A 21,227-nucleotide genomic window follows, 5' to 3' on the forward strand; every position below is an offset into this window, starting at 1 on the left:
GTTATAAATGTCAGTTCCTTGAAGATAATGGTGAAATAAGTCCTGTAGTGAGCTCATTCTGATGTGCATCTTACAGTCTCAGACTCCTAATCCTCTTCTGACACACTCTCAGATCTTAACGTCATTCATCCAACTGTTTGGTGAAATTCAAACAGATTTGCTTTGCATAGTTAAAATTTTCAAATCCTCTCCTTTTCTAATGTGTGATATTAAATGTCCCTAAAAATGGATTCACCCCTTCCTACCTAGCACCGTTTTTTACATGTCTCAAATTTGTAATTACAAAAGATCTCTTTCATTAGAATACTGTGAAAGAAAATGAAAGGAAAAAGTGGTGCAGACTACATTAAAAGAATATTAGTCAATAATAAATAGGAAGCAAATAAGGGAGGCAGAACATCATCATGTGAAAAAGCATCTTTATCAGAGTTAACTAGGTGACAAATTCATCTGTGACTGAACTCTCATGTAAACTTATTTAAAAATGAATGGGACATTGGGTTTTCTGAGGAGCAGCTCTTTTAGACAACATGAACAATACCGCCCAAGCAGTGCTGTTGTTATACAACCTTGAGAAATTTTCACTCACAAAAGAGATGAAAACAAAGATAGTGGTTTTCAAGGAGAAAGTCTTTGACAATTTAGCTATTTCTGAAGCTATTTTCCAGGAGCTATTCAGGACTAAGGTTTTTGGAGTAGCTGTGTTTTCTGGGCAGCATAGATTGTCTTTCAACTTTGCAATGTGTGTCTGTAATTGTAGGCAAGTAGGCTCTTTATAGTTAATATCTTATTGTTAGTAAAAATGGAACATAATTTTTATTAGCTAGTAATTGCCATCCATTAGTTACAACATCTGTACTAGGCAGAATAATGGCCTCCCAAGTATGTTAATGTCATAATTTCCAGAATCTGTGAATATGTTGTGTTTCATGGCAAAGAGGAATTAAGGTGGCACATGGAATTAAGGTTGTTTAATCATTTGGCCTTAGCATAGAGAGATCATTTTGGATGATCCAGGTGGAGCCTGTGTAACCTCAAGAGTCCTTAACATTGAAAAAGAGTCAGAAGATTCAGCATTAGGGTGAGACTCAAGTGGTTGTTCCTGGCTTAGATGGTGGAAGAAGGTCAGGAGCCAAGGAATGCTGATTGCTTTTAGAAGCTGGAAAACAAGGAAGCAGAATTTCACCAAGAGCCCCCAGAAGGAATGCAGCTCTGCTGAAGCTCAATTCACAATAGCTAAACTGTGGAACTAACCTAGATGCCCTTCAACAGATGGATGGATACAGAAACTGTGGTACATATACACAATGCAATATTACTCATCATTAAAAGAGAATAAAATTATGGCATTTGTAGGTCAATGGATGGAGTTGGAGAATACCATGCTAAGCAAAGGAAGCCAATCCTAAAAAAAAACAAAGGCCAAAAGTTCTCTCTTATAACTGGATAATGACCCATAATGAGGGTGGGGGCTACTGGGGAGAGTGGAGGAACTTTGGGCAAATGGAAGGGGGGGAGGTATGGGGGTAGGAAAGATGATAGAGTGAGATGAACATCATTACCCTAGGTACATGTATGACTCTACATGTGGTGCAACTCCACATCATGTACAACCAGAGAAATGAAAAGTTGTGCTCCATTTGTGTACAATGAATTGAAATTCATTCTGCTATCATTTATAACTAATTAGAACAAATAAGAATTTAAAAAAAAAGGAATGAAGCTCTGCTGGGACCTTGATTTTATCTTGGTGAGACTCATTTCAGACTTCTGAGTCAAGAAGTACAAAATTTAGTATTGTTGATTTCTGGGTATTAAATTTGTGATAAATTTGTTATTTTACCAATAGAAAACTAATATTTTTTTTTCAGTTTAAGGCAAGAACTTTTACATTTTCATGTGTCGCTAATATTTTTGCTTAAAATTAAAAAATATAAAATATTTTGTAACATTCCACTTGCAAATAAAGTGAATTAATAGACACAAAATATCTCAGGTTCCTAGCTTTATGGGTTTAAATGCTGGTCTGCCATATCATAGCATTGAAACTTGTAATGGCCTCTGTTATTTTTAGAAGGGCACAATAGTAGGTCCTACTTTACAACGACCTCGAATGAGTTAATCACGCAAAGAAAAGTGCTATGCACAGTAAATAATCAATGAAAGCAATTATAATTATTTTTAATGATCACATCAGATGGATTATTCATTGTACCTTTTAATATCTATAAAATCTGTTTCCTGCTTTTCATCCAAGGTATAGATCTCTATCACCTCCCACTGAGACAATGGAAGCAAGAGTCCACACAGACTAAAATATAAGTATTATGGCTGGGTACAAGGTCTTCTGAGTCCTGCTGGTATCTACCTAGTATCTATTATTTCAATTTTGGAAAAAATATCTTTTCTTAAGTTATATGTTCCAGTAACTTAGAGCTACTTTACTACTTTTGTTTATGCTTAGATTCCTCCCACATTCATTTCACTTTTACTCCTTTTTCAAGATAATGCTTAACATTTGTTTTCCCATTGATGTTTTCGTAGACTCTTTTGAACCTCCTTATCTTCTTTCATCGAGTCCTGTGCAAACCCAAACAATAATTTCTGAAATGTGCAAATTGTCTACCAAAATTTCCCCTGTTATGTAAACTTATCTTACTGAGTCATAAAAACAAACCTAAAGAACACTAGTTTTTCCTCAAAATTTCCAATTTAAGTCAGCCTACAATTTATGAAGCTGTACTGTCAACTTATGAGTAAAAGACCTCAAACTTCTACTCTGAGGAGCAAATGCATGATAGGATTCATAGGTGGTATGATGAAATGTGGCAGATCACTCAAAATTCTGTGTGATAACTTGGGTGAAGATGCAGAAAGATGACAGAAATCTGAAGTAACACCACGAGCTGTGGTTTCTCCTGAAACTTATTTTTAGGTTAATTTTTAAACTCCAAACATCCACATTTATCAATTTCCCACAGCAAATAGCTCATCCATTTTCTTAAATTCCTGTGGAGTATCAGTATGTTAATCACATGTCAGATAAAACTGATGAGTCCAGAAACCATGATGTGTGAGAAATGGCTGAAATAACAAAAATGTGCAGTTTTATAAAGAAGATTTGTTGAGGTAAGAAAACAAAACAGTTCTATTTGAATATTTGAAACATTTTTATATAAGGCAGAAGTTATATATATTTTTCATAGTTCTGATGGGACAAAATTCAGAAATAGGTTTTAGTTCTGACAAAAATTCAATAACAAAAAAAAATACTCAAAATTAGGATTAGTTTTCTGAATGTTTGGGAGCACTTCTTTACTACATTTCAGTCAATTCTGAAGCACTGTTTGTTAGGAATGTGGTCTAGGCCTTCCCAAACAGTAAGGCATGATGCAATACTCTCCATATAGGGCTCCTATATAAACAAACATATGCCAAGCATGTCCCACTCTGGGCCATAATGTTGGTATTACAGATCCATATCAGTGAGACCCTGTACATACTTATCAAAAAGTTCACTGATAACACCTCAGACACTTTTGAAAGTAGGATGTCTACATAAAAGGGGGAAAAAAGAATAATAAGTGTTGGTGAGAATGTAAAAATTTGGAATCCTAGTATACTGTTGATAGAATTGTGAAACAATGCAGTTATTATGAAACAATATAGAAAGATTCTTAAAAATTAAAAATAGAATTATCAGACAATTCATTAATTCTACTTCTGGGCATATACACCAAATAATTGAACAGGTCTTGAATAGATACATTCATGTCATAGCAGAATTATTCACAAGACAAAACATAGGAGCAACTCAAGCATTCATCTACAGAAGAACATATAAACAAATTGCAGTATATATACAATATATATACAATTCAGCCTAAAAAATTCTCAAATATGACACAGCATGGCTAAAACTTGAGGACATTATGTTATGTAAAATAAGCCGATCACAAGAGGAGAAATGTCATATGATTGCAATATATATGGTACCTAGAGTAGTCAGATTTATAGACAGTAGAATGGCTGTGGCTAGGATTGGGAAAGGAGAGAAGCAGAGAGCCATTATTTGATGGATACATAAGTTTTTCTTTGAAAAAATGAAAAATTCTGGAAAAGGACCGTGTGATGATCACACAATAAAGGGAATGTTCTTAGTGACACTGAAATATACATTCAAAATGGATTAAGATGGTAAATTATACGTCAGGTGTATTTTGCTACAATTATTTAAAATCCACTGTAGTCAATTAAGGAAATCACTGATGACTCAGCATTTCAAATGCTTCACATTATTTCTCACTACCATTTCAACAATGTCCACACATTTATCCAAAATAGAAATCTAACAACCAACTTGAACATTCTTCTCTTTCTCCCTCATTTCCACCTCTAAACAGTTACTGATTCTTATTTTTCATTTTCCTTAATATCTCTCGAATCTCGCAATACCTCTATCCCAGCAGCTAATTCCTAGTTTAAGTCACCATCATTTCTTCCCTGAGTTATGGTGGTAACCTTTAATTGGGCTCTTTAGCCTTATTACACTCTGATCAATTTTTAACATGCAGTCATGACAATCTTTATAAAATACCTTTCCTTATTTAAAATTTAATACTTCCCTAGAGACTTTAGAATAAAGTTGAAATAATAAAAGGATAAGTATAATAGCACTGCACGAAATGTCTGCTCTCTCCTGGGGTTTGCTGATTTCTCTAATCTCTCCCTGACTGAATCATGCATTCAATCAACAAGTGTTTATAGAGCCCTCTTCATGAAAACTACTTTACTAGGTACTGGGCATAAATGTTAAATAAAATAGGCATAGTCTATGATTTCATGGGCCAGTCTAGTATGGGATGCCAACATTAATTTTTAAATCACACAAATAAATATACAATACAAATAGCAATGAATGCTACGGAAGAAAAGATAGGATAGAATGAGAAAAAACACACACTATTCTGGAGTTTGGAAAGGCCTTCCCCAAAAGATAATATTTGGGTCTAGATTTCAAAGTTGACAATAAGTTTCAGTTATACACAGTGGAGGAAAACAATTTCAATCAGAGAAAACAACACGCGCTCTCTCTTAAGCAAGATGGGAGACCATATCTGCTGACCTAAAAACAGCATGAACTGGATAAAAGTGAGAGAAAAAGGTGGTTCAAGTGGGAGCTGTAAAGCTCAATGGACAGCTTGGATTTTGATCTCTATCCTCCAGACATGCATCCTTCAGTAGTAATTTAGCTTTCTTCTCTCAGGCATTCACTTTCATTTCTTGCTCACTGCACATGGCTGCTTCTATTGTGAATCTTTTCTGAGCCTCTAACACCATTCCTCCCTGAGAATCCGTCAAGGTCCCTGCTCAGCTGCATCAGGTGCTCTGCTCTGGGCCCTCCTGCAGCTTTCTCCAACTCCCCTTAGCACTTTCCATACCGTAAAGTCATGCTGTTTATGACTGCAACTCTAAGACCTGAGGGAAGCAACTCAAGAGCATTCATCTTTGTAGTCTAGCACCTAGTGCCATTTTAGCACAATTTCATTAACAAATATTCATTGAATACTCGCTCTGTTAAGGTACTAAAGCAGGAATAGAGAGAAATACTAAGTTGCATAAACACTACATTTAAAAAACTTGATGTCTATTATAAACAATATACAATGAGGAGCAGCTGAATCCATCCTCTCCTGAGGACAAATGAGCACAAAGATTACAGATGTAAGAGCTGCTTTTGACCAACACTGTGAGGGAAGCATACCTTAAGGTTCAATAAATATATCATACTTCCCCCAAATCATGTTCACCTATGAGCCTTCTAGTCCTTTCTTTTCTTCTTTTATCATTTATGTATTCAATAGACATTTTTAAAAGAAAGGGTAACAAATCCATGGAAAAACAAGGAAAAATTAATAAATTCTAGCAGTCTTCACTGAGCCAATGTCATCTGTCCAAATATTTAATTAAAATATATTTCATTGGATTTCTCCCTTCTTTATTTTGAGATAATCTGTTTATTTTTATTGTTAAATTTTAAGTAAAAATTGTATACATTTATGACAGACAACATGTTTTGATATGCATAAACATGTGGAATATCTAACTCAAGTGATTTCACCTACGGATTACCTCAAATTTTTTTGTGAGTGTGGTGAGAACACTTAAAAATCCACTCTTTTCACAATTTTTAATATATAGTATGTGGTCATTAATTCCCATGTTGTTTGAGGGATCTCTTGAACTTATTCTTCCTGTCTAACTAAAATTTATTGTCCTTTGACAAAATACAGGGTTGGAAAGCTTTTTTCCTTTTTAACTCTGATTCTTCTATTTGTTTGTTTTCTTACGTCTTTATGCTTTTATATCTATTTTACATCAAGCCTACTTTAAATTTTTATCTTCCCTTCCTATTAAAAAATTATTTTTGATACCACAGCAACAAAATCAATACTAAGAACAAATCACAGCAACTTTTGGAAAACATCTGTTGAGTTTTCTCTGCATTGGACAGCATTTCACCATTCATATACTCCACAATTAAGAACCTCAGAATGCCAATTTTAGCTTTGTCCAAACTATTGACTCCATCTTTTCTATTCAGTTCTCTTGGATTTGATGTTTCTCATGAAAACTCTGGATTTTGTACATTTAATTTTATGATCATTAAAGAGTCCTGTGGAGCAGGATTTTCTATGGAAACATTTATGAATTTTATTAGCACCATTGTCATCTGTCAGAATATTTAAATTAAAATATATTTTAGCAGATTTATTCCATATTAGTTTACAAATAATCTCTTTATTTTTATAAAAATATGTGCTTATGATATACAACATGTATAAACATGGGATATTCAAATATCCAAGTACATTCCAACATTTCCCAGGTTATGGCCTAGAGAACATTAGCCAACAAGGCAAACTGTACTAGTGTTTTATGTCTCAAGTCTCATGAGCACTACCATAATACTTTGTTGGAGAGACAATTTTTATGTAAATTTTCAATCTTTTATAATCCCATATTAAAGAAATCTATTGACATTGTCCAGAGTTTGCCATAGATATCATATTTTCAGCAATATCTCTGAAACCATGGAACTAAAATTGTATGAGCACTTTGGGAAATGCTAATCTAGTAAATTATTTCCACTTCATATATATGAATGAAATGAAATCTGAATTAGTAATGACATAGTGCACCACTAAGGTAGTTACTGACAGAACTGGGAATAGAGTTCCTTTCTTTTTCTTCCCAGTCTTGACTATAAGACTCATATTCTTTAAGAGAACAGATAGGTATGCAAGTGCATGAAGCAATCTGTGGAGTCCCTAAATTACTAGAGCACTGCATACAAAACAGATGGCTGAGCTAATGCTGTGAATTAACTAAGCTTATGCTTAATATCACTTTTGATAACTTTAAAATATATCAGAGAAGAGAACTTTTATTGGCATTTAAAAAAGATAGTAAAGTAATCCACCTGTAAGACCATATGAGGTTTGTGGTATATTCTCAGTCTGGTCATGATAAGTAACTTGAAATTAGGTTCTAAGTAGGAAGATAAATCATATATAATGCATATAGTTCAGCTCTATTTATAAAAGATAGTTGGCAAGGCCTATTTACCTGTAGAAAAAAATTGGATAAATACTATATGGATATTTTGAATGGATGAATAACCATCTAAAATATTCTAAAATTATTTAAGAATTGAGGAGAACCCAAAGAAACTTTTAAAAATGCTTCTAGATCCTATCCCATTCAGTGCTTTTATCAACAACCAGGAAGAAAATATAAAAGGACCAATGATAAAAACTGATGAAGACATAAAGCTGAAAGAAAGTGTGAATTATACAGAAATCAGAATGTGGGTTTTAATGTGTTGAATATAACATGTTGAAATTCAACAAGGATAAATGCAAGTTTGTGAGGATGAATGAAAAATAATGAAAAAATAGAAACCAATCAGCTTTCTCCCATATTTATTTAGAAATAATCTCCTTCTTTTTGAAATTTTAATTAAAACATACATGGTTTATGATATACAACATGTATAAACATGGGATATTCAAATATCCAACTACATCCCAAGGAATGCTCAGCTGCATCAGGTGCTCTGCTCTGGGAATTCAAATATCCAACTACATCCCAAGGAATGTAGTTGGATATTTGAATATCCCATGTTTATTGGGATAATGATGTAAAATTGATATAAAAGTATGAAGATGTAAGAAAAAAAGCAAATAGAAAAATCATTGTTAAATGATTAATGTTTTGCAAGTCCAAAAGAAAGAAGACTGTGCACCAGTCTTTGGGTAAAGTTGGAATATAAAAGTGTAACGCAGGGATTTGAGGTGTTGTGCTCGAGATGTGCAAAGGTGTGGGACTCAAGAGAAAAGGGAGGAGGCATTGTGGTATGATGGAAAGAAGACAGACTTTGGGATCAGGAGTCCAGAATTTGGGACATGTGTTCAAATAGTAGCCAGTGGCCGTGCTGACTACTCATCTTAACTTGAGCAATTTCCCTGCCTTATTTTTGAAGCCGAAATTACTAGCTATCTTGAAAAGTTTTTCGTCTTTTTCTGTATCCTTTTCCTCCTCTCCCTTTTCCACGTGTATCTGCTATTTGACTTTTTAAAAAATATTTATTTTTTTTTTGTTATAGGTTGACACAATATCTTTATTCTATTTGTATGTGGTGCTGGGGATCGAACCCAGTGCCTCACGCATGGTAGGCGAGCGCTCTACCTCTGAGTCACAGCCCCAACCCGCTATTTGACTTTTATGTTTTCTGAATTTTCTTTCCAAGTGCCACTTTCCTGTTTAAGTTCCACATAAACTTGTTCTCCTGACATTTCACTTATGTGATGTCCAGGAATTCTTGGCTTTGTATGGCAGTTCCATTTCCCTGTCATTGCTATGGCTACGGGCTCAACATCATATCCTAGGATATTTGTACTGATGAATCATGGTCCAGAATTTGCAGCGCTGAGTGTGCAGTGGAGCAGCTTATGGTAAAATGTGCTGAGGGAAAGGCAGATATTCAGATTATGAACACTATCATAATCTTTATAATGTTGAGGAAATATTTCTATCAATTTTTCTCAACATTCCAATGCAATTGAAAAGGTATTAACTTGAGATTATAATGTATTGTTAAGTATTAATTGCTATAAAGTGAAATACTTTCTAAGATTAGAATATTTCAACATTTCTGATTAAAGTTGTTGAATGTGTGTATATACATGTCGATTTTTTTAGCTTTTATTTTTAAGAATCTGCATTTGTCTCTGCATTTTCACAAGTGAGAGTGATCACTGTTCTTATTTTTAGTACAATGCTATTTACATTTTGGCAGCTGATTAGCTCTACAAAATAAAAAAGATGGTCTTATGTTTCCCTAAATTATATAGTAGATAGCATCAAACATATGATTTTTAGCCAAAAATTTTATTTTATAGATTTATAAATTTTTCTATACTTGTATTTTTAAACTAAATACATTTTAAAATTGATGCATAAAAACTTACAAAGCGGTCATAGTAACAAGGAGCCATCAGATGTTTTAATGCAAGCATACATTGTGTAATGTGTAGATCAAGTTAATCATATCTGTGTCCTTAAACTTCTCATTTTTTTTATCATGAAAACATTCAAACTTCTTTTAAAAATTTTTTTTGAAAGGTATAATATATTGTTATCTTTATTCACCCTCCTGTGCAATAGCAATCAGAACTTCTTACTCCAATCTAACTACCACTGAGTACTCATTAATCAACCTTTTCTCAAGCTTCCCTACCCTCTATATTCTTTCCAGCCTCTAGTAACCACCATTCCACCTTCATCTTAAATGGGATCGACTCTTTAGGTTCCACATGAGTTGGATTATGCATACTTGTCTTTCAGTGCCTGTTTTATTTCACTTGATATGATGATCTTCCATTCCATTTGTGTTGTCACAGATAACAGGATTTCATTCTTTCTTTGGATGAATTGTATTCCACTGTATACTCAGACATATGCATTCTTTTAAATGTTTGAAATAAATTATCTGAAAACCCAAGGTCTTAGGTCTATTATTTGATATAAATCCCTTGGTAAATTTTTTTTTCTGATTCTTAAATGCCATTTGGTCTATTTAGATCTTCTAGTACTTGTTAGGACTATTATTTTAAAGTTATACTTAAACAAAATATTGCCCATTAATATTAACATGTGCCAATTTGTTATCAGAGAATTATCCTCCATACTCTTATACACAAATCTCTATGTCAATGGTTATAATACATTTTATTCTTTCAAATTTTTGTTTTCTGTGAATATTTCCATAAGTTTTTGCATTGAGTATTCCCTTCACTAAAATTTTACTCATGTTTATATTTTTTGTTTGCAGCTTAAAAAAATAATTTGTTATATATGATAGCAGAATGCATTACAATTTATATTGCACATATAGAGCACAATTTTTCATATCTCTGGTCGTGTACAAAGTAGAGTCACATCCTTCTTGTCTTCACACATGTACTTAGGGTAATGATGACCATCACATTCCACCATCTTTCCTACCCCTGTGACCCCTCCCTTCCCTTTCCTCCCCCTTTCTCCTTTGCCTATCTAAAGTTAATTTAATCCTTCCTCCCATGCCCACAACAATTTATGAATCAACATCCTTAATCAGAAATCATTTGGCATTTGGTGTTTTGGAATTGGCTAACTTCACTTAGCATTATATTCTCCAACTCCATCCATTTACATGTAAATGCCATGATTTTAGTCTTTTTAATGCTGAGTAATATTCCATTGTGTATATATACCACAGTTTCTTTATCCATTCATTTACTGAAGGGCATCTAGGTTGGTTCCACAGTTTAACTATTGTGAATTGTGCTGCTATAAACATTGTTATGGCTGTGTTCCTTGTAGTATGCTGTTTTTAAGTCCTTTGAGTATAAACTCAGGAGTAGGATAGCTGGGTCAAATGGTGATTCCATTCCCAGTTTTCCAAGAATTCTCCATACTGCTTTCCATATTGGCTGCATATTGTTATGCAAGATATTGTTATCTTTATTCACCTTCATGTGCAATAACACATCAGAACTTCTTACTCCTATCTAACTACCACTGAATACTCATTAATCAACCTTTTCTCAAGCTTCTCTACCCTCTACATTCTTTACAGTCTCTAGTAACCACCATTCCACCTTCATCTTAAGTGGGAACGACTCTTTAGATTCTACATAAGTTAAATTATGCATCCCACCAGCAACGTATGAGTGTTTCTTTTCCCCCCACATTCTTGCCAACACTTATTGTTGTTTGTATTCTTAATTGCAGCAATTCTGACTGGATTTACTCAGTTCATACTATTTTACATTGTATCTCCAGCATCTTCATCAATATTGGAATGCAGTAGATAAGTAATAATTATTGGGTTAACTATTTTAGGTATGTTATTTTTTTAAAAAATGATAAAACCATTTAGCTCTCACATTTGCCTTCAGCTAAGATTTTACTATATAACATTTGTATAAAATATTTTCATGGTCAAAGTGAAACTATAGCAATAACTTTATTTATTTATTTGGTACCAGGGACTGAACCCAGGGGTACTTAACTACTGAGCTACATCCCTGGTCCTTCTTATTTTTTATTTTGAGACAGGGCCTTGCTAAGTTGCAAAGGCTGTCTTTGAACTTATGATCTTGCCTCAGCCTCCTGAGCTACAGGAATTAAAGGTATGTACCATTGCACCCAGCTAGCAATTATAATTTGTTTTCATAATTTTTCATTTGATTCAGTATTTACTAAGATATTTTATGTTTTTAATTTCCATGTGATTATGTTTTACTATGTTGAAAGTAAAGACTTTTACTTTTATTACTTAAAGAATTCACTGATTTTTCATGACATATACTGAAGTCCATTTTGTGGACTATTAAGTGATCAATTCTTATTTGCAAGACTGAATAAAAATGTATATTCTTTGTGGGAAGTTAAGTATGATACTATTAACCTTTTTGATTATTGTACTAAAATACAATTTATTTTCATTTTTATATTTTCATATACCAAAAATTTTAAAGAGTTTTAAAAATTTGTTTTCTTAATATCTCTTTAAATTTCTTTAGTTTTTTGCTATGTATGCAATAGTTTCCCTTTATCCAGAGTTTCGATTTTTGCAATTTTAGTTATCAATATTAAGTTATGGTCTAAGTATATTCAGTAGAAAACTCCAGAAATAAACAATTCATAAGTTTAGAGTTGTGTAGCATTTTAAGCAGTTTGATAAAAACTCACTGTCTTCCTCCATCTGCCCAGGTCACAAATCATCTTTTTGTGCAGTATGTCTACACTGTGTGCTGCCTACCTGTTAGTGACTTAACAGCCATCTGACTAATCAGATCACAGTGGCCTAAAACACAAAAATAAGGGTATTGGAAGTTCAGATATGCCAAAAGAAGCTGTACAGTGCTTACTTTAAGTGAAAAAGTGAAAGTTTTCAATTTAATTGAGAAAGAAAAAAGCATACTGAGATTTCTAAGATCCATTGTAAGAATGAAACTTCTATCAAATTGTGAAGAAGGAACAAGAAATTTCTGCTAGCTTTGCAGTCACACCTAAAACAGCAAAACTTCTAGTCACAGTGCTTAAGTGCCTAGTAAAGATAGAAAAAATATTGAATTTGTTAGTAGAAGACATCTAAGCTGTATTACACATTATTGTTAAAATTGTTCTATTTTAATTATTGTTATTCATCTTTTACTGTGCCTAATTTATAAATCAAAGTTTATCATAGGAATATATTTATAAGAAAAAACGTAGTATCTTACGTATAGAGTTTGGCACTGTCTGTGGTTTGCATTAGTTTCTTGGAACATATTCCCAGGGACAAGTGAAGAATGCTATATTTTGATGCTGCTATTTTTCATGTGTATATATGGCAGTGTGGTTTCTGCTTCCAACCAAGATGAAGTAGCTATAACCAAATTTACCCTGACATTCTATATAACCAAAATTGGACCAAAAAATGGACAAAACATATGAACCTGGACATGAAGATCCTGGACATCAGGAAATGAAAGTTGTTGACCCCTGAGAAATGGAAAACATATAATGAACCCTGCAATTTCCTCAGGTTCTTGTCTAAAAGAGCTTAAGGACTTTGGTTTCCACAGGGAAATTAAAAGAGAATCTCATGGAATCCCTGAACTGTGAAGACTGAGTTGAAAGTAGTGTGATACCCAGGCAGCTAGAGATTTTAGGATAGAAAAGTAGAGAGAGGATTGCTACCCCAAGAGCAAATTCTGGAGAACTGCAGAGGGTTCCTCTCAAGTAATTGGCTGGGTTGTGATTAACACACACATGCCAAGAAACTAACTGAGTCCAAAGATATCTACCTGAAACGAAAATAGGGAACAGTACTCAGGGCCAGGAATAATGCCTGCTCCCACCAGCCAGACTGGAAATATTTATGATTCAAGGGCCTTAGGTAGAATACACAGAAAGATCTTTCCTCAGTATTGAGGAATATTTAGCCTTGGACTGAACACTATTTTGTTCTCATCTAGGAATTCTATGATGAAAGTCATGAAATAATTAAACTATTTGCAAGTAACTAAAATCATAGCATGGTACAAAATTCAGAATATGCATAGAAATTCAAAGTCTCCAACACTCAACAAGATAAAAATTCCTCTATATTTGGTCAATAATTTCTGAGTGTGCAAAGAAGTTAGAATATACGACCCATAATGACGAGAAAAATTAAAGAATAAAAACAGTGAAATGTAAAGTATCCATAGAAAATATGCAAAATGAGACACAGGGACAAAATGAAATAAAAAACTATAACAAACTAGTGGGATGTGTGACAACTTCAAATAGCTTAATGCATATCTTAGAGTTTCCAAAGAAAATAAGAAGAAAAAAATGAAAACAGAAGAAATAAAGGTAGAAAAATTCCAATTTATGAAACTATTAATCTACAAATCCAAGAACCTTGATAAACTCCAATAAACATAAAAGGAATCTAAGCAATACCATATCAAACTGCTCAAATCTGGAGCTGAAAAGCAGCTTTAAAAAAGTGTCATATGTATGAAATCACATAGTATCCTGTCTTTTGAGTTTGACTTCTTTTGAGTTTGCTTTTGAGTTTGCTTAGTATAATGTATTTGACATTCAGCCATGTCACTCTTTTTTTATTCTGTGTATATTCTATTGTATGAATGTAGAATAATTTATTCATGTATACCAACTGAATACTTGAGTTGCCTCCAGTTTTGAGAGATCATGACTAAATCTCTCATAAGAAGTACATTAGCAGGATGCAGTGTTTTCTTTCTGAACCTTTCATGAAGTCATGTTACATGTCCTTAAAATTTTCTTCTTTATATTTAAATATTCAAAACTCTTTGGACCATAAAAAGCATTTTTCTCATTGTCCTCTTTGCACTTCTCGAAACAGTCAAATCTTGTTTAGTATTTATTTTAAAGTATGGTGCCAGAATACCAATCATATTTCAGACTTTTTTAATTAGCCAAAAAGAATAAAGGAATCATCATCTGTGCTATCTATATATGACTCAGGTTGAGATCACTTCTAGAGTAATTAAAAAGGACATTTTTCATCTGGAAGGTATGGCTAGCAACACTTTTCTTAGATATGTTCATATAAATTACTTTGAGGAAGAAGTGAGATTTCTAATTAAGAAATTAGCAAAGTAGTTTGTTTTCTCAGATTCATGATTTAATAATGATGAGTTCTTAGAAAGACTCCTAACCTCTTGAAATTCTACTCTCCAACTACAAAATATGGATACTAGTAATAGCTATCACAAAAATATGAGTGGAGAATCAAGGGAGATGAATGCTGAAGAATATGTAAAGAATTTTGAGAAGTGTAAAGTTCTGTCAGCATAAACTGATGTTTAAAATTCTTTATAAAAACTTATTTGTTTTAATTAGATATTTAATTGACAGCAGAATGCATTTTGATTCATTGTACACAATTTCAGCACAACTTTACATTTCTTTCTTTTTTTTTTTTTTAGAGAAAGAGAGAGAATTTTTTAAATATTTATTTTTTTATTTTTTGGTGAACACAACATATTTATTTTACTTTTATGTGGTGCTGAGGATCAAACCCAGAGCCCCACGCATGCCAAGCGAGCATGCTACCGCTTGAGCCACATCCCCAGCCCACAACTTTACATTTCTATAGTTGAATATGATGTAGTATGTGCAGTCATACATGTACCTAGGTTAATGATGTCCATCTCATGATGTGTAAAATTCTTATGCTGAATATTTAAGCTTTATGAAATATTTTTCACTTGCTGGTTTAGATTTATATTTTTGAAAGTCTTTTAAATTTTTTGTTTATTGTTTAAACAATCTTTTTTAAAAAATGAAGCCATTTTCTCCTTATTCAAATTTTCAGTGAGTTCCTATTATTGCCAGGCACTATTATAAAAATGTCCACATTTAGTAGCTACAATGGTCTTCTCACATCGGAGGAAGTTTATAAGGAATTGTAATGTTTTAAATGCTAGAAGATGTGTTTTATGGCCATGGACAAGTGCTATTCTGGAAAATTTTAACAGTTTTCTAGGGGATATTACACCAGTAAAATATGTAAGTCTTGAAAGATACTGAGGAATTGTCCAAGTGTACTAACTTAGGGCAAAACAAATATCCATTTTTACTAATTTAAGGCAAGTTTCCTATTAGCAGATTGTCAAATGAAGATCTGTTTGAAATTGATTTATTGCAGTAATGTGTTCAAAGAAGGATAAGGGAGGAAAACAGGATATGGTAAGGAAAGAAAACTAAGCAAGGATATAATAAGTTTCTTTGGAAATTTCTCCAGTTTGGTCTCATTGGGAGATCTGAAGCAAGAATCGTAATATTTTAACCCACCTTACATCTAAACAACTATACTATATGCCCTTATGTCAATCATTAATTGATTATCACTTCAAGTACTTTGGATCATTACTTTAGGAATTGGGACTCATTTTCTAGGTCCTTATTCAGCGATGAGCAACTTTCTGAAAAAGGAGGCAAAATGTCAGACTTTTAAACTTTTAAATGTGTTTGAAATGACTTATTTTATCCTTATAAAATATATTCAACTTCTTGCTTTGAAAAAAATGTGAATCACTAGCAGCCAATGTTTAGAACCATTGAATATTCCATCCATGGACTCATTAAAAATGATCTGGATGGAGCAGCAGTAGCATCAAGTATCTGGACAAAGAAAAGGAGATTCAAAGCAAAGAGCATATGAAAAACATAAGCAAGTAAAACAGGCTCTATTTGGAGCTTTGTTGGCATTTTATTACGTATTTTATTACACATTTTATTACGAATTATATTATCTAAATTAATATTGTACATATATACATATATTAAATATTACATACATACATATATGTAAATCATAACATGTATGTATACATATATATAATCTATGAAAAGTGACTGGAACAATAATCAACTACAGTTAATGGCTTTGAAAAATGAAATTTAGACTTTAGCATCTAAGTGGCATAAGCCCCCATTTCTACTTCATATTTATGATAAAAATAGATTAAAAATAGGTAAAAACTTTTACAAGGGCTAAGGGCTATTGAATGTTCCTAAAGATCACATTCTTCTTTGAGTCTGATTCACAGATCAGTTCCTTTGTGAATTGTTTAATCACCTATGAAATTACCTAAATTATCTCATATTCTCTATGGGAACACAAAATTGTTTTTTAAATGATATTTGCTTTTTTAAATTGATAGATTTGACTACTGAAATTTATTTTCTATCTTGTGTAAATCAGTTTGAAAATTATTTTCATAATTTTTAACACATATTAATTACACAAATAAATGGGGTTCACTGTGGCACTTCCATCCATGCATACATCATGCTTTGGTCATATCCACCCTCACTTATCCCTTCTCCCGCCCTGACTTTCTCCTCTCTCCCTTCCCAATCCTAATTATCTCTCTTCTACTCTCAGGTCATCTTTTTTAAAAATTTTGTCTATTTATTTACCTTTTTAAGTTTAAGTTTCCACATATGAGAGAAAACTGTTTTGCAGTTGATTTCGAGTCATGAGACTCATGATGGAAACTAGGTATGAAGAACGGAAAATCGGAGGCCTGGAAAGACTCCTTTACTCTTGGGAGCCTCACTGGCCTAGCAGCACTGACTAACTGGTGCATGTGTCCTTTGTCACAGATACAGAGGGCTCTAATAAGGGGTTCCTTTATTTATTCTAAAATATTTTCATTGCCCAATAGATGAATCTCAAAAATATGTTGATTTAGTCAAAGCTTCCCATAGACATAGGCATAATCCTTTAGATTAAAACAACAATATCATAACTTAAGATATGATGTTTGGGAGAAAATATATCATCTTGGAATCTCCATGATCTGAAGACAAATGTGCAAAATATTAGTAAGGTCCTGAATAGAATTAAATGCTTTAATATGAATCATTTAGTGTAACTTAAAAAAATGGTTGTCCTCCTGAAATAAGTCATTTTAACTTAAAATCACTAATGTTAGATGTCTAATTAAAACATAATATTGGACATGTTAAGAAATTATTCTTTTATTCACATTTAAATCACTATGCTCTTAGTCTGCATCAACACTATTTTGTATGCTAAGAATATAAATAAAATAAGTTGTAGTTTTTGCTGTAAGAGGTTTACAGTCTTTAATGCAGAGACACGTAGGGTAATAGATGGCATGTATAGATTTAAGAATTTGTCAGAGACATGCTTAAGAAATCTTCTTTTTAAAAATAAAAATAGAATAGGATGTAGTACCTGGGAGGCTGAGAGAGCAAACATGTCTTCTGTTGCTACATGATAGACCACCTTGCAAAACTTAGTGACCTACACACCATCTGTTTGCTTATAATCCTTTGGATCTGCACTTTCAGCTGTGCTCATCTGGGATGACATGGCTCTGTTTTGTTTTGTTTTGTTTTTTCTTGTGGAGGAAGATACTGGGAATTGAACCCAGGGATGCTCTACCACTAAGCTATATATGTCTTCAGCTCTTTTTCTTTTTAAGACAGGTTCTCACTAAGTTGCTGGGGGTCTCACTAAATTGCTGAGGCCTTGATGTTGCAATCCTTCTGCTGCAGCCTCCAAAGATCTGAAATTAGAGGAGTGCACCACTAAGTCAGGCTGATGTGGCTCTGCTTTAAACGGTGTCAGCTATACTCTTGTATGCATTGGACTTCATCTCTACACATACTCTTATTCAGGAGAAAGCTGGTTCAGGGTTCTTTGCATGGTGGGTAAAAATGTTTCCAATGAGACAGTGAAAGAATAAGTGCATTAGGCAATCCCATTTGAAGAACAGGAAGCATAAAATAGTCAATGGTTCTTAGCAATTGTGAAACAAAGTCAGGCATATTTTTTAGGCTTCCTTATCCCTACAACTACAAGGAACAATTCTTTATTAGAACCCAGTTCTTCTTCCTTAGTGATTCTTTGGTCTATTGTGCTTCATAGCTGTTGACTCTGCCCTGTGAAAAGTCTTTTCTTTTTCATAAAAATGGCTAAGCAGGTTTCTCATCCTCTTGGATCCCAGAGACCTCTTTGTTTTGAGCTCTCTCTGTTCCTTTTAAACATCCAAATAAATCCAATTATCTGAAAAATATTGTAAGTTTTCTATGCATTAGATTAGTTCAGTCCACTAGACAAAAGCCATACCTACATTTTTTTCTTGTTGAGACAGTATTTTCCAAACTGTTTCAAAACTATTTTGGGATTAGATTTCTGTGGAAACAGAGGTTAAAACTTCAAGGTTTTCTGTCAAGTGTAATAAGTGAGTGTAATAAGCACTGCATTAAAGACTTCAGATGTTCTAATAAGAAATCTTGGACTGAGGATGTAGCTTAGTGGTAAGAGCACTTGCCTTGCATATTCATGGTCATAAATTCAATCTCCTGTACTACCAAAAACAAAACAACAAACAAACACATAACTCCCAATAAAACATCTTGCATCTTTGATAGGATATTTATTCTGGAACCATTTCCTTCTCTGGGAATATTTTCTACCAAGAGGGTCTAGAGATATGAAGTTGTTATTTTGTATCCCAAACCCCATAATCCTGGCTTCTCAGTATTTTTTCTAATTTTGCTTGAAAACTTAATAATTCTCTCTTTCGCTTATCTCCCTCACCTTCTACTTTATCATATGCCATTAAAAGAAGACAACTAGTATTTTTTAAATTTGTTCTGATTAGTGTTACATGAAAGTAGAATGCATTTTGACACATCATACAATAAATGGAGTATAAATTCTCATTCTTCTGGTTGTATATTATGTAGAATCACACCAGTTGTGTAGTCATATATGTATGTAGAGCAATAATGTCTGTTTCATTTTACTATCTTTCCTACTCCCCCACATCTCCTCCTCTCCCTACACTTCCCCCACTTAATTCAAATTACCTCTTTTTTTCCCCCTAGCCCCATCCTTATTGTGAATTAGGATCCATTTATCAGAGAAAACATTCAGTTGTTGGTTTTTTGGGATTGCCTTATTTCACTTAGCATATTCTCCAGCACCCTCCATTTACCTGCAAATGCTATGATTTCATTCTTCTTTAAGGTTGGGCAACTAGTATTTTAAACATTCTTCATATAATCTACAATCCTCTTTAGCACATTCATACACACACACATGCCCACACACATATGGATACATATATAATTTCACAGTTTTTTTTTTGCCAGTTGTTTCAATACTATCTGCATAGTTAACTGATTCTTTCAGGCTCCAATATCAGTTTTCTTACCTTTTTTTACTGGGCCCCATTAGCAGTGCTTTCTGTTTCTATATTTGTTTTTTCTTTTTGTTACTGGGTATTGAATCCAGGGCACTCTATCATTGATTCCCCAGTCCTTTTTATTTTTTTATATTTATTTGAGACAGGGTTGCCCAGAATGACCTTGAATTTGTGATCCTCCTGCCTCAGCCTCCCAGATTGCTGGGATTATAGGCATGGGCCACAGTGCCAACAATAATATATATATATAATTTATAACTTAGATTTAGATAGCAGTTTCTTTGCCTGTTTCATAGCCTGTACCTGCCACCCAGGCACAAAATACCACATCTGTGGTCTCTGGGGGAGTGTGTATGGGACACCTATGAATATAATAAGTTGGCTGGAAGGTCTTTGAAGCTTGTCAAGTGGAAAAGGGGCTAGTCAAATCCCTGACTCACTGTGGTATTCTCCTTGCCCAGTGCTTCTCATCTCCCCTACATGTTAACTAAAATGAAAGAAGTTACCTGCACCATGATTGGAAGACATTGACAAGGGGACTAATCTTATATTAGTTCAAAATAGATTTCATGGCCTCAACTGGGCTTAATAGATCATTATATACAACATGTCCCATATTTAAATTTACAGATTGAAATAGCAAGATAAAATTGTATCATAATGAAACATATCTTCCCAAATGTTATTTGAAGTATACCACTTCTTAAACAAAATATCAACAATCACAAAAAAATACAAGTATAATTATTTGAGTATAATATTGTTCTGAAACACCCCTAATATGAGTTTCTTTTAGTAATAAGACTTCTGAAATTGTCTCCTTCTGAAAGTGTCCAGGATTTTTACAATTATATGACCAGTCTTTAATACTATCAGCTATGCAAATGGTTCATGTGCAATATGTCATAGTATTGTTACATAAAGTTATTATTTACAATGGTTTATCTCATATTTATTACAAAGGCTTCATTTTTTCCACATTAACCAAGTAAATAAATCATGTCACAGTGGTAGGTTGAGAATTACCAGAATGAACTGTTAAATTCAGTTAATGTCACTCAGAGGAAAAACACAGGCTTGTGATTCAAGGACAAAGGCAGGGTTGGGAGTGGAAAACAATCCAATAGCCAACACTGACATATGAATTAGCTAAAGGTCTGTACCCTCCTTTCTGATTGTCTAAACATCATCATTTTTTTCAACTCCCAGCTTCATTCTGTTCTTCTTTGTAAGATTTAAGTTGTTCCATCCCTCAGGAATATACTATCATATAGTAGTTTTTCCTGTCTTTTTGTTATTGTTTGTTTCTTTTTGTTTTGATTTTTGTTTCATTTATTAGTACTGCAAATTGAATCCAGGGGCACTTTGCCACTGAATCACATCCTCAGTCCTTTTAATTATTTGAAA

This window comes from Callospermophilus lateralis, chromosome 4 (genome assembly GCF_048772815.1).
Source record: "Callospermophilus lateralis isolate mCalLat2 chromosome 4, mCalLat2.hap1, whole genome shotgun sequence".
Lineage (NCBI taxonomy): Eukaryota > Metazoa > Chordata > Mammalia > Rodentia > Sciuridae > Callospermophilus > Callospermophilus lateralis.